This window comes from Furipterus horrens, unplaced genomic scaffold, assembly GCF_987537825.1.
Source record: "Furipterus horrens unplaced genomic scaffold, mFurHor1.1.pri manual_scaffold_2, whole genome shotgun sequence".
Classification (NCBI taxonomy): Eukaryota; Metazoa; Chordata; class Mammalia; order Chiroptera; family Furipteridae; genus Furipterus; species Furipterus horrens.
The window spans coordinates 97,014,288-97,019,506 of NW_028327172.1; the positions used below are offsets into that span (position 1 = coordinate 97,014,288).

At 41.5% G+C, this 5,219-nt stretch overlaps 1 pseudogene; it reads left to right on the plus strand.

Annotated features, from left to right (window-relative positions):
- The first annotated feature begins 1,806 nt into the window (after positions 1–1,806).
- LOC150019140 (heterogeneous nuclear ribonucleoprotein A1-like) lies at positions 1,807–2,981 on the plus strand (annotated as a pseudogene).
- The last annotated feature ends 2,238 nt before the right edge of the window (positions 2,982–5,219 follow it).

Sequence of the window (5,219 nt, forward strand, 5' to 3'; positions counted from 1 at the left end):
CTGCAGTTTCAGTGACCTGTTTCAAAATTAGTCAGTGAAGGCATCTCTTCCCAGTCCCCCACTCCCCGCCCCAGTACAAATCTGAGAGCCACGGGACGATCTTTGTTATTTTAAGACTCTTTCTCATAAATTCCCAGTCACAATGTGGGCCCAGCCAAGCTAGATTCTGGGGGTAGAAAAAGAGAAAGGGGACACTGGCTGTCCTTTCACTGAGTGCACAGCCAGAATCCATTATCTTCCAACAGAAACCACAGAGAGAAACACGGTGGAGTTCATCTTGCTGAAGAGAAACAGTATTGTTTGAACAGTGTGCATGCTTCCTGTGCAAGTTCTGAGTGCAATCATGATTATTAAATGCCTGAGTTTATTTCCACTGACACTGTTGGCTGCTGCACCCCACATACCTTTTTCTAGTCTGTGCTGCTCAATGTATTTGGATTGCACATTGGCACTACGTCAGAGCTGCTGTTTGCAGGCAGTCTGGGGGACCAGCTGCTGCTAGAGTGGGGACTCCCTGCAAACCTAAAAATAATGTGATTATTGAAAACAGAGTGGCAACATTTATTTGTGATCCAGAATATAACAGATGTGTGCACAAAGTGACCAATGACCCTACGTCACTGCCCTCTTGTAAACTTTAAACTGGCCTAAAGTAAGACATTTATTTTTTTTTTATCTTGAGAACCAAAAGAAAACCAACTACATTTTTGTAAGAATAAATCACAGGCACCAACTTTATAAATGAGCATATTACCTAAATTGGTACTTAGGTACTGACTCAATTAAATTCACAGGTGGGTGTACCATAGACAGAGTAATTTATCTATAGATGTTTATATTTTGCCAAAAATAGAATATAGCATCTTTTACAGGCACTCTTGTCACATTAGTTCTTATTTTCCTAAGACTAATTGCTTCATCTAGTAGACATTTGTTATCCTTCTCCCCCATGCAGCTAAGAAGGACATTGGAGGGGTGAGCAGTTCACTTGGCTCTCTACGGGCAGCTGATGAACTGAATGAGAGATGCAGCCATCTGCATAACACTGGCATGTCCAGCCAGCATCTCAACAACCACCATTGTTTCCTCTGCCCACTAGGAACTCATGTGGATGGATGGGCCTTCCTCCAGGGTCCATAATGAATTCTGGGCAGGTAAAGGTAGCATAAGCCTCAGATGAAAACCATTGCTGCCAAACTCACAGAAGCTTGTACCTGCCAACTGGGACAATATTTATCATAAATTGGAATTGCTCATTATCATGGTATACCCTCACCAAAGGAAACTGGCTATAAATCAGCAACCCTACTAGGATGACTGGAAAACTGACCTAGGATACAAATTTGGATTGCAAAAACGATCATAATCTTTGACCTAGGAATGCTTCCATTAGATGATATTCCAAGAAAATGATCTATTTATCTACCTATATCTGCACACAAACACATACACAAACATAAACATATTTATAAGATATTTATAAGAACTAAAAATTCCAAAAGGAGAAAAGGACTCATAGAACATGGACAAAAGTGTGATGATTGCTGGGAGAAGAGGGGTATAAGGGGACTAAATGATCATGAAAAAAATACAATGAAGATTAAATTTAAAAAATAAAAATTGGAATCCTTAAGTGGCACACAATGGAGTATTGTAAATTCAAGATATTCACAAGATAATTTGTTTGATCTTCAAAATCATATTTCTGATGTACGCTTAGTGTTATAGTAAATGCTCAAGATAAAAAAAAAAAAATGTTCACTTTCTGCCAGTGGATGCCGCTGAGTAAGCATCGTTGAAGTCTCCTGCCCTGAAGTCGTCATGTCTAAGTCAGAGTCTCCCAAAGAGCCAGAACAGCTATGAAACCTCTTTATTGGAGGTTTGAGCTTTGAAACAACAGATGAGAGTCTGAGGAGCCATTTTGAGCAATGGGGAATGCTCACAGACTGTGTGGTGATGAGAGATCCAAATACCAAGTACTCCAGAGGCTTTGAGTTTGTCACATACACCACTGTGGAGGAGGTGGATGCAGCCATGAATGCTAGGCCACACAAGGTGGACGGAAGAGTTGTGGAACCGAAGAGGGCTGTCTCAAGAGAAGATTCTCAAAGACGTGGTGCACACTTAACTGTGAAAAAGATCTTTGTCGGTGGTATTAAAGAAGACACTGAGGAACATCACCTAAGAGATTATTTTGAACAATATAGGAAAATTGAAGTGATTGAAATCATGACTGACCGAGGCAGTGGCAAAAAGAGAGGCTTTGCTTTTGTAACCTTTGATGACCATGACTCTGTAGATAAGATTGTCATTCAGAAATACCATACTGTAAATGGCCACAACTATAAAGTGAGGAAAGCCCTATCTAAGCAAGAGATGGTTAGTGCTTCATCCAGCCAAAGAGGTCAAGGTGGTTCTGGAAACTTCGGAGGTGGTCGTGGAGGTGGTTTTGGTGGGAATGACAACTTTGGTCGTGGAGGAAACTTCAGTGGTCGAGGTGGCTTTGGTGGTAGCCATGGTGGTGGTGGATATGGTGGCAGTGGGAATAGCTATAATGGATTTGGTAATGATGGAAGTAATTTTGGAGGTGGCGGAAGCTACAATGATTTTGGCAATTACAACAATCAATCTTCAAATTTTGGACCCATGAAAGGAGGAAACTTTGGAGTTAGAAGCTCTGGCCCTTATGGTCGTGGAGGCCAATATGTTGCCAAACCACAAAACCAAGGTGGCTATGGAGGTTCCAGCAGTAGCAGTAGCTATGGCAGTGGCAGAAGGTTTTAATTACTACCAGGAAACAAAGCTTAGCAGGAGAGGAGAGCCAGAGAAGTGACAGGGAAGCTACAGGTTACAACAGATTTGTGAACTCAGCCAAGCACAGTGGTGGCAGGGCCTAGCTGCTACAAAGAAGACATGTTTTAGACAATACTCATGTAAATGGGCAAAAAACTCGAGGACTGTATTTGTGACTAATTGTATAACAGGTTATTTTAGTTTTTGTTCTGTGGAAAGTGTAAAGCATTCCAACAAAGGGCTTTTAATGTAGGGGTTTTTTTCTCCTTTTTTTCTTCTTTTACACCCATGCTTTTGATTGCTAAATGGAATAGTCTGATCATGACGCTGAATAAATGTGTTTAAAAAAAAATGTTCAGGACTTCCAGCCAAGATGGAAGCCTAGACTGACATGCTCCATCTCCCTCCACAACTAAGAATGACTACAACTACCACAAAACCATAAATAACCAGAAGTTCCAGAAAATAAAGCTACATGAAAGTCCAACATATGAAGTTATGAACAAGTGGTGCTCGTCTGGACAGGTAGGAAGGGCAAAGCTGGAGCAGAGAGGTCAAGCTGTGCTGGCGGTGGCAGCTGCAGTGATGGGCAGCAGGACTGTGATAAGCACAAACACCCATATTTAAGGGGAGGTGAGAAGCGCCTGGGGAGCACCCCTGGCTGCAGACCAAACCTGTCAACTTGTGATTCCAATTCCGGGAAGGAAAATCCCCATTGCCTTGGACTGTGAGGCCCAGAGGGCGTGGGGATGGAGGAGGCTCCTGGTATCTCAGCGGAGAGTGAACGACAGGAATCTGTCTTGGACTCCCGCCCCCACACAAAGTGCTACAGTGTGGTGAGAAAGGTCGCCCGGTAGTGACGAGTGCACGGGGCTCTGCCCCCTATAGCATAGGAGGTATGACAACCCTGCCCAAGAAGAAAAGATAAACAAAAACTGCCAGGATGGCAGGGATCATGATAGAGATCCCAGTCACGCAGCTGACCAGACAGCAAATACATGATGTATCGGACCAGCAGATAGATAATCTTTCTGAGGCTCAGTTCAGAGCTATAGTTATAAGACAGCTTACAGAAATAACAGCAGGACTTAATCAAGATGGGGAAGGAATGAAGGCTAGTTCTGCTGAAATGAACAAAAACACATATGAAACTAGTGGTGAGGAAAGGAAAACAAGGGATCAAATCAACAAATCAGAACATAGGGAAGGAACAGTCAACCAGTGCAGAAAGAGGAAACAAAAAGTGAGGAAAAAGAGGAGAGGCTCAGAAACTTATTAGACAGCTTTAAGCAGGCCAACAACTAAATTATAGGGTTGCCAGAAGGTGAAGAAGAACTAGAAATTGAAAAATTATGTGAAAAAATAATGAAGCAGAACTTCCTGAACTTGGGGAAGGAAATAGACTTACAGGTCCAGGAAGTACAGAGAGTTCCAAAATAATTGGAGCCAGGGAGAACCACACCAAGCACATTATAATCAAATGTCAAAAATTAAGGATAAAGAGAGAATCTTAAAAGCAGCAAGAGAGAAGAAGATAATTACATACAAAGGGGTCCCAATAAGACTGTCAGCTGATTTATCAAAAGAAACTCTGCAGGCAAGAAGGGACTGGCAAGAAATATTCAAAGTAATGAAAAGCAAAAACCTATAACCACGATTACTCTATCCAGCGAAGCTGTCATTCAGAATAGAAGGGCAGAGAAAGTGCTTCCAGGACAAAGTAAAACTGAAGGAGTCCATCAGATCCAAACCACTGATATATGAAATGTTAAAGGGACTTGTTTAGGAGAAAGAGGATCAAAACTATGAACATTAAAATGAAAACTGTATCACAACAACCAATAACAGAAGCTAGGGAACTGAAACAAAGGCAAACTAAGTAGGCAACGAGAGTGTGAAAAGAATTATAGGTATGGGGAACATTATGGGGGGAGGTCAGCATGGAGGAGGAAGTGGGGAAAGGGAGGGAGATGGTACAGGAATTAAGAAGCATAGTAGGAGGGAGTGGAGTAGATATGAAGATGTTGAGAAGAACTATATGCATAACCAATGGGCATGGACTAAGGGCAGGGGGGACAACTGGAGGGAGGGACGTCACTGGGTGGAGGGGAACAAAGGGAAAAGAAATTGGGACAACTGTAGCAGCATAATCAACAAAGCATATTAAAAAAATTGTAAGGTAGTGAGATTATAAATAATTATATTCAAATGTTCTTTATTTTTCTGTATTTTCCATTTCTATCATTGACCATATAACAGAATTAAGAAATAAATATGCATTTAAAATTTTTTCATCTTACAGATGAAGATTTCCTTTTATCACTCAGCATTTCCTGAAGCCATTCACTGAACAGGGCAGGGGAGAGTAATGGGGGAAAATTGAGACAACTGTAGTGGAACAACAATAAAAAAAAAGAAATTTTAAA